Source organism: Melanotaenia boesemani, chromosome 20, assembly GCF_017639745.1.
Source record: "Melanotaenia boesemani isolate fMelBoe1 chromosome 20, fMelBoe1.pri, whole genome shotgun sequence".
NCBI classification, from domain to species: Eukaryota; Metazoa; Chordata; class Actinopteri; order Atheriniformes; family Melanotaeniidae; genus Melanotaenia; species Melanotaenia boesemani.
In genome coordinates this window covers 938,737-948,569 of record NC_055701.1, presented here as the reverse complement: position 1 = coordinate 948,569, position 9,833 = coordinate 938,737, and the positions used below count along the sequence as shown (strand labels likewise).

At 45.3% G+C, this 9,833-nt stretch overlaps 1 long non-coding RNA gene across 1 annotated transcript; it reads left to right on the top strand.

Annotated features, from left to right (window-relative positions):
- The first annotated feature begins 265 nt into the window (after nucleotides 1–265).
- On the top strand, nucleotides 266–6,093 carry LOC121631439. Its single transcript, XR_006008741.1, has 3 exons — nucleotides 266–304; nucleotides 449–739; nucleotides 5,830–6,093. It is a non-coding gene; the product is annotated as an uncharacterized LOC121631439 (long non-coding RNA).
- The last annotated feature ends 3,740 nt before the right edge of the window (nucleotides 6,094–9,833 follow it).

Genomic DNA, 9,833 nt, shown 5'->3' with positions numbered 1-9,833 from the left:
TCCTGTCCCGGATCCAAAGAGCACCTCGGATGAGAGCTGGTGAATCCAGGAAGCGCTCCTGTACAAACTCGGGGCGGCTCAGTGGGTAGAGCGCTGTTCTTCCAGCCTGAGGGTTGCCGGTTCGATCCTCGGTCTGTCGAGTTCATGTCGAGGTGTCTCTGAGCTCTGAGCCGAACTCCTGGTGGGTCGTGGTTGAGAGCCTTGCATGGCAGCTTCCGCCATCAGTGTGTGTGTGTGTGTGTGTGTGTGTGTGTGTGTGTGAGAATGTGACGTATGATATGAAGTGCTTTGGGTATCATCCCAGGTACAGTAAAGCACTATTTACATTTTACCTCAAACTATTTCTGGAGGCGAATGCTTGTCTGCTTCCTGCCTCTCAGCCTGTTAAAGCTTCTCTAAGAATGAACTTACAGGGTGAAGATGATGATGATGATCTTCCCTCCACCAGTTTTCATCACCTTGACTCAACTAAACCGTGAGCAGGACGGATCAGAACCCTGTCCTCCCAGCGTGTCTGGACTTCTGTCCAGTTTCCAGCGGAGCTGTGGAATCCCAGGCTGAGCCCACACCTGCGGCTGATAGGCTGATTCTGGAGTACAAAGGCGGTGATTTACGGCCCCGATGGGCTGCAGGCCCGGCAACAGCTGCAGAGCGGCAGGAAGAGGAAGCTGTTCATCACGCAGTCTGCATCTCAGCGCTTCTTATGCAGGCTGATCATCCACATTCACCTCCGTGACAGGTAACAAGAGGATGTAAATACCTTCATTACATCTCATAAAAACCACCTGTGGGACTTTTTCACTATGTTTAAAAGGTATTTTATCTCCATCAAGTTAGAATTTATGAATAATTTAGGGCAACATTTGTAGGAAATTAAGTGGAGGTGAAGAATGTAGCCAGTGTGATGGTGGAGGGAAACCCCAACACATCCTGCAGGTGAAGAATTTCTCTGTTTGGGGGGCTGTGGAGTCTTTTATTCAGTTCCTTCTCTGAGAAGAATCTGTTGAAATGTTGAGTTCTTCTGCACATGTGAGTTGGTGCGTTAATACAGGACATGCAGAGTGGAACTAATGCATTTGGTTAAGCTCTTTCAAATCATTCCCGTTCTGCACGCTGTCATGACGAAAAAATAAATCTCCCATGCTGCATCGAGAGGAAAAAACTTTACTGGAAAACAAAAACTCATCGAGTAAAAATAATTCTCTGCGTTGTTCTTGTCACACTGGGAGCAGCCGGACCTCAGAAATGTGGAATAAACATAACGTGTTGGGACAGGAAACAGAAGAACAAATAAACCAAGTTATACCCATCTTCTTAGTCTCCATCTCCATCCTTTAACCCTAAAAACTCCAAAATATCTTTTACCACTAAAACCAGTCTGTAGCAGCTTTTAATCCCAGTACAGGCTGTGCAGAATTATTAGGCAACTTAACAAAAACCAAATATATACCCATTTCACTTATTTATTTTCACCAGGGAAACCAATATAACAACTCAAAATGTACAAATATACATTTCTGGCATTCAAAAACAAAACAAAAACAAATCAGTGACCAATATAACCACCTTTCTTTGCGAGGACACTCAAAAGCCTGCCATCCATAGATTCTGTCAGTGTCTTGATCTGTTCACGATCAACATTGCGTGCAGCAGCAACCACAGCCTCCCAGACACTGTTCAGAGAGGTGTACTGTTTTCCCTCCCTGTAGATCTCACATTTGATGAGGGACCACAGGTTCTCTATGGGGTTAAGATCAGGTGAACAAGGAGGCCATGTCATTATTTTTCTTCTTTTAGACCTTTTCTGGCCAGCCACGCGGTGGAGTACTTGGATGCGTGTGATGGAGCATTGTCCTGCATGAAAATCATGTTTTTCTTGAACGATGCTGACTTCTTCCTGTACCACTGCTTGAAGAAGGTGTCTTCCAGAAACTGGCAGTAGGACTGGGAGTTGAGCTTGACTCCATCCTCAACCCGTAAAGGTCCCACAAGCTCATCTTTGATGATACCAGCCCATACCAGTATCCCACCTCCACCTTGCTGGCGTCTGAGTCGGAGTGGAGCTCTCTGCCCTGTACTGATCCAGCCACGGGCCCATCCATCTGGCCCATCAAGACTCACTTTCATTTCATCAGTTCATAAAACCTTAGAAAAATCAGTCTTATGATATTTCTTGGCCCAGTCTTGACGTTTTATCTTGTGTGTCTTGTTCAGTGGTGGTCGTTTTTCAGCCTTCCTTACCTTGGCCATGTCCCTGAGTATTGCACACCTTGTGCTTCTTGGCACTCCAGTGATGTTGCAGCTCTGAAATATGGCAAAACTGGTGGCCAATGGCATCTTGGCAGCTTCACGCTTGATTTTCCTCAGTTCATGGGCAGTTATTCTGCGCCCTGTTTTTTCAACACGCTTCTTGCGACCCTGTTGACTATTTTGAATGAAACGCTTGATTGTTCGATGATCACACCTCAAAAGCTTGGCAATTTTAAGAGTGCTGCATCCCTCTGCAAGACATCTCATAACAGCTTTTAATCCCAGTATAAACCAGTCTGTAACAGCTTTTAATCCCAGTATAAACCAGTCTGTAACAGCTTTTAATCCCAGTATAAACCAGTCTGTAACAGCTTTTAATCCCAGTATAAACCAGTCTGTAGCAGCTTTTAATCCCAGTATAAACCAGTCTGTAACAGCTTTTAATCCCAGTATAAACCAGTCTGTAACAGCTTTTAATCCCAGTATAAACCAGTCTGTAACAGCTTTTAATCCCAGTATAAACCAGTCTGTAACAGCTTTTAATCCCAGTATAAACCAGTCTGTAGCAGCTTTTAATCCCAGTATAAACCAGTCTGTAACAGCTTTTAATCCCAGTATAAACCAGTCTGTAACAGCTTTTAATCCCAGTATAAACCAGTCTGTAGCAGCTTTTAATCCCAGTATAAACCAGTCTGTAACAGCTTTTAATCCCAGTATAAACCAGTCTGTAGCAGCTTTTAATGCCAGTATAAACCAGTCTGTAACAGCTTTTAATCCCAGTATAAACCAGTCTGTAGCAGCTTTTAATCCCAGTATAAACCAGTCTGTAACAGCTTTTAATCCCAGTATAAACCAGTCTGTACCAGCTTTTAATCCCAGTATAAACCAGTCTGTAACAGCTTTTATTCCCAGTATAAACCAGTCTGTAACAGCTTTTAATCCCAGTATAAACCAGTCTGTAACAGCTTTTAATCCCAGTATAAACCAGTCTGTAGCAGCTTTTAATCCCAGTATAAACCAGTCTGTAGCAGCTTTTAATCCCAGTATAAACCAGTCTGTAACAGCTTTTAATCCCAGTATAAACCAGTCTGTAGCAGCTTTTAATCCCAGTATAAACCAGTCTGTAGCAGCTTTTAATCCCAGTATAAACCAGTCTGTAGCAGCGTTTAATCCCAGTATAAACCAGTCTGTAGCAGCTTTTAATCCCAGTATAAACCAGTCTGTAGCAGCTTTTAATCCCAGTATAAACCAGTCTGTAGCAGCTTTTAATCCCAGTATAAACCAGTCTGTAACAGCTTTTAATGCCAGTATAAACCAGTGTGTAGCAGCTTTTAATCCCAGTATAAACCAGTCTGTAGCAGCTTTTAATCCCAGTATAAACCAGTCTGTAGCAGCTTTTAATCCGAGTATAAACCAGTCTGTAGCAGCTTTTAATGCCAGTATAAACCAGTCTGTAACAGCTTTTAATCCCAGTATAAACCAGTCTGTACCAGCTTTTAATCCCAGTATAAACCAGTCTGTAACAGCTATTAATCCCAGTATAAACCAGTCTGTAGCAGCTTTCAATCCCAGTATAAACCAGTCTGTAACAGCTTTTAATCCCAGTATAAACCAGTCTGTAGCAGCTTTTAATCCCAGTATAAACCAGTCTGTAGCAGCTTTTAATCCCAGTATAAACCAGTCTGTAGCAGCGTTTAATCCCAGTATAAACCAGTCTGTAGCAGCTTTTAATCCCAGTATAAACCAGTCTGTAGCAGCTTTTAATCCCAGTATAAACCAGTCTGTAACAGCTTTTAATGCCAGTATAAACCAGTCTGTAACAGCTTTTAATGCCAGTATAAACCAGTGTGTAGCAGCTTTTAATCCCAGTATAAACCAGTCTGTAGCAGCTTTTAATCCCAGTATAAACCAGTCTGTAGCAGCTTTTAATCCGAGTATAAACCAGTCTGTAGCAGCTTTTAATGCCAGTATAAACCAGTCTGTAACAGCTTTTAATCCCAGTATAAACCAGTCTGTACCAGCTTTTAATCCCAGTATAAACCAGTCTGTAACAGCTATTAATCCCAGTATAAACCAGTCTGTAGCAGCTTTCAATCCCAGTATAAACCAGTCTGTAACAGCTTTTAATCCCAGTATAAACCAGTCTGTAGCAGCTTTTAATCCCAGTATAAACCAGTCTGTAGCAGCTTTTAATCCCAGTATAAACCAGTCTGTAGCAGCGTTTAATCCCAGTATAAACCAGTCTGTAGCAGCTTTTAATCCCAGTATAAACCAGTCTGTAGCAGCTTTTAATCCCAGTATAAACCAGTCTGTAACAGCTTTTAATGCCAGTATAAACCAGTCTGTAACAGTTTTTAATTCCAGTATAAACAGCCTGGTGGACTAGATCCTGGACTGGTTGTGGGACAGCATGTTATGTCCACCCAGAACCATCAGCTCTGTTAGATGCCAGGTTTTTTTTTTTTTTTTAACTTGTTCTGTCCAGCATCATAGCAGCAAGATGATAATCTGGTTGCTGTATCGTGCTGAACAAATTTGCTCTGCCAAGGGGAGGCCTATGGGTAAGGCTCCTCTTTATAATGTGATACATTTATTAATTTTTTTACTTTGAATCATGGAATCTATGTAATCTTGCTGGACCTGACCGGAGGGGAAAGAAAAAGATGGAAAATAGCAAAAAGAGCAAAAGGGAAAGAAGAAAGGAGACAAAAAGATCACAGACAGAAGGAAACAACCTTCAATCCACACCATCACCAGACAACAAACTGTTACACCTGTACATGAACACACCAGAAAATTTCTACAACTTTTACAAAAGCAGAAACACACACACAGAAAAAAAAAAACAGGGCTGCCAGTCATTAAGAGTTTTTAAATAATAACCAAATCAAAAAGACATAACAGCGACCAGATACTAACTCACAGGAAAAATACAAAAAATAATTATTTCTTAGTATAAAAACACACTGGACAACTCAGTGACTGTGTCAGCATGCAGAGCATGAGGAAGAGGAGTGATCAGGGATGAAGAGTGGTGAGTGAGATCATGTGACCACACCTCTACGGAGGTCAGAGGCAGACCAGGCCCCCCCAGACAACCACCTGGCGTAGGCCAGCACACACCCCGAGGTTCCAACCGCACACCCCGGGAACCAGGGTGCTATCGACCCCCTCCCTCCACTCCCCACCTGCACCCTATATAACCCCACACTCACACCGTCCCTGTGCCGCACCCACAAGCTCTCACCATCACACAGTCACTGCACACACAACCCACCCACCATGTCCCGTGGGGGACACCCCAGGCGGACCAGAGGACAGCGAGCCTCCTGGACGGGATAGAAATGTCTGGAAAAGTTCTGTAGATCAGCTAAAGGGTAAAATGTCCATCACATTTACCCCACAGAGCTACACACCACCGCTCCGGGTGGTGGAGGAGGTGGAGCTCGGGGAGACCTGGTGGAGTTTTAAGGGTTCATCATCACCATGGAAACCAGAGATGAAAGGAGGGTGAGTTCTTTGAACGTGACAGTAAATGTTGCTTCCATGTTTTTTCTCTTCCACCTGATTGTGATGAAGATTAGTTCCTGAAGGCGATGGAGAGCCTTGATGTCAGGAAGCTGTGTCATCCTCCATCACTGGAAAGGAGACGTCGTTCTGCGGTGAGCTCGTACATCAGAGACGAAGCGAGGAACTGCATCTGGACTGTGGAGTTTCAGACTGGCGAACATGTGACGTTCAGTTCGGATGCTTTCAGCGTTCAGAGGCGAGCTCGTGATGGTCGTTACGTAACCACAGAGGCCGTCACGCTCCAACACTGTGCGTTGTGGTGAGTGGCTTTTCTTCTTCTGCCGTTTAGTTTGATCGTCTTTTGACGTGTTGGAGTTCTCCATTTTATTTTGTAGTTTTTACTTCCTGTCCCCAGCTCCAGGTCATTAATCACCTGCTCCTCATCTTGTAACTCGCCCCGATGTGTCCATGCTCCAGGTTTTCCTTTCAGCATGGCCAGGCCATTGCGTGTGTTAGTCCGGGCTTTTCCGTCTTCAGGTCTCTGCGTTCTGGTTTTCATAGTTTGGTCTTTTCTTGTTTGACTCTCTTCCAGCTCGGTTAGTTAAACCTTCATCCGTCTCCGTGACTCCTCCTCCCACCTGGTCTCCTGCGTCCAATCCACGACAAACGCTCCGTTCTTAACGTTTTTGTCCGACTCCTGTTGACATGGAGGGAAAACAGAAGCTGTTTCCAGACAGTCAGATGAACAAATTTCTGACTTCGCTGCTGTTTTTATAATAAAAATAAATGTGTATGTGCACTAAAATTTAATGGGTTATTTTCCTTTTTGTCTCCACCAAGTTTTAAAGAATTTTCTTTATTTGCTCTTAAATCTGTCAGAAAAACGACCGCGTCTGCCTCGGCGTGAAGAACCAAGCAGAGGATCGATACTTTCATCGGGAAGGTATCTGAACAAATCATTCAAAGGTCAATAATTAGAAACAGGCTGTTTCGTGTCTGCCGCCACTCAGATGTACCACCGACATACGTCTTCGTGACCTTTGGTTTTGAGCGGCTGCAACGTGCTGATGAACTGCTTCCATAGTACAAAGCTCAGCTGTGGACTCGTCATGGTTAAATCCAGGGTGGTGTTCTGCAGGCCAGAATCAGTGACTGCAGGCGAAAGGAGGCCATGCTGTTAACTCGGGCTATGAACCTTGGCACAGCCGTCTCAGACACAGCTGTCTTGGACTCAGCTCACTTGTTTGTGTACCCGTTCACACATGCATGCTTTGGAGTTTTATTTGCAGATCCCTGTGCATCGCAGCTATGTTCCCTGAGCCAGGCCACCTGCAACAATTAAAAGTGCCTCTGCAGCTTGCTGGCTCAGCAGGGCTCTGATCAACACTGCATTACATTATACAGAGAGCTTGTTTTGCAAGTGGCTGTAAAAGGGGATCTGGTTTCAGGCCCCCTGGAGTGTGTTTGGTCCGTCATTTTCCCCACATTGTTCCCACTCTGATCAAGACGAGCGAAACATGGAGTCAGTGCACGTCCTGCAGCAGCAAAGCCACAGGAGAAGAAGAAGCGATGGTGTTGTTCACCGCTTCACCTGGTACACAGTCGACTGGAGGAAGAGCTGGGTGGACCTTTACTGGTTACCGGTTACTGGTTACTGGTTACTGGTTACTGGTTACTGGTTTGCATTCTAGTTAGTCAACACATAAACAGGTTAAAGAGTGAATGACCAAATAGGAGACATTTCTGTAGTTTTTAAGATTGATCCAAGCGGTGAAATGCAGTCGTACATGCATCCGAGGCTGTGCACACCCACTTCCCACCAGTAAAGAAACAAAAACAACACGGTTATAAACTAAAAAGACAATAAATATAAATCTAATGAGCCACGGTGCTGTGCTGCTGTACAGACTGACGATATGTATAAGAAGCTTGTTAAAGGGAGGAAATGATGGTGTTTCCAGCAGAAGGTCGGATGCTGGCCAGGGGTCGAGTTCCCAGCTCGTCCAGCCTGAGGGAAGAAGCTCCTCCTGAGTCTCTCTGAGTTCGCCTTCATGAGCCTCAGACGGCGGCCCGAGCGCCGCCTCTCCACCACACCGTTGTTAGGATGATGAGGGTCTCCATGATCCTGTTCCTCTGGCTGCTGGTCTCCTCATGAAGATGTCCTGGAGGGGGGAGGGTGGTACCACGGTACGCTATGCTGACCTCAGCACCCTCTGCAGGGCCCTCCGGTCCTGACCAGTCCTGGTCCTGTACCACTGGGTGGTGTTACCAGAACTCTCTCCACCACTCCAGTGTAGAAGATCCTCATGATCCTCAGAGAGACTCTGAACTTCCAGTCCACTTCTGTTTCCAGTCTTTCCTCAACCAGGTCTCCGATCCTTGATGTTTTTCTCCTTCGTTTCACGTCTCTAATCCTGTTTTATTGTCTCCTGAAAGGAACCTGAAGAGAGGTTTGCTGGAGGAGATGCGGCAGCCCGGTTTACCTTCCTCTCCAGCATCTGTGACAAAGGAAGCACGGTTTCACAGCGAGGATGGTCCTCAACCTTCCTCATGCCTCTTCTTCACCTCCTCTGTGCTGTGGGTGGCTGACATCACAACTAAACTCTGCTTTAATCAGCGATCTGTATCTCCTCGTGTTCGCTGTGTCGGTTGTGCTGATGAAGAGATAGCGCTCGGGGAGATCTCCTGGAGTTTGAAGGGTTAATCTTGTTTTTTATTGGTCTAGTTTGTCTCAGTGTGACTTTCTTTGAGGAGCAAAGCAACGTGGAATCCTGCTGCCAACATCTACTGACCTGTTTCCCATAAAACCCTTCTCTAGTGTTAAGACACTGATTACATCACAGATGTTATTGGGATGTTAGAGGGTCCTCCGGTCCTCAGGCCAGGTGTCCTCAGGCCAGGTGTCCTCAGGCCAGGTGTCCTGCAGTGACACACCTGAGTCACATGAATGGATCATTAACAGACTTGTGCAGAACGTGATAACAAGCTGTTGTAGATCCATGTTTTTTGAATCGTGTGTTGCAGGAGAGAAACATCCAGGACCTGCAGGACACGGCCCTCGAGGACCAGAGTTGCTGATGCCTGGTCTGCAGGATCTGAGCACCGACAGCGGTTTCATTTGGAGACGTTTGCTCAAACAGCGTCTGCATCTGCTCAGATTTCTCCTAACCAGCATCCAAAAAGCTCTGAAGAAATCCTGAAGCTTTAACTTCGGTGTTGAAGCAAAAAGTTTATCTTCCCACAGACAGATTTTATGTTCCCAGCTGAATCTGATCCAGGAGCGTCGACATGCTGAGGGTGAATAAACTGATCTGCCCAGAGAACAGTAGGACGGGTGTGACAGACATTCCTCTTTAGAAATGAGCAGGACTGGGAATCATTTTTCCATCTTTCTCTTTTCCCACCAGAAGTTGAAGCACTTGATGATGCCTGACTTTTACTGAAGCTAGAAGAAATCATGAATCATGAAGTGTAATGCTGCTCTTCCCATGTCAGAGTTACAGAACATTCAGAAAACTTGGCCTGGACAGACGTTTCAGCCTGTAAAACATTTTAATGGAGAGAGAAAAATCTGGATGTGGTCCAGTTACATCATCTGCTGTTCGGGACTGCATCACGTGTGTGATGATGGACAGAAAAGCATCTAAAGTCTGCTCAGATGTGAACACTTAGGTGGTGGAAGTGAATGAAATGCAGGCGACTCCCACTGCTGGATGATGACATGAAGTCCTGCCAGCAGATGTTGAGGTGAAACAAGCCGCCCGTCTCTCAGGAACGAGCATGAACCACAAACTAAAAGGATCCGACAGCTTCTTGCCAGCTGCTTCATTCCAGTCAGTTCGACAGCCTGTCCCACAGTCGTGATGTGTTAAAGCAGATTCAGGTGTGAATATGTGATGGTGTTTCGCTGAGGTTCAGCTGGATATAAACCATGTCATTGGGTCAGAAACTGCTGATCTACTGGGATTCTCACCTACAACCATCTCCAGGGTTTCCAGAGATGGTCTGAAGAAGAGAAAATATCCAGAGCAGCAGTTGTCTGGACCAGGATGCAGCAGAAGACACACCGGGTG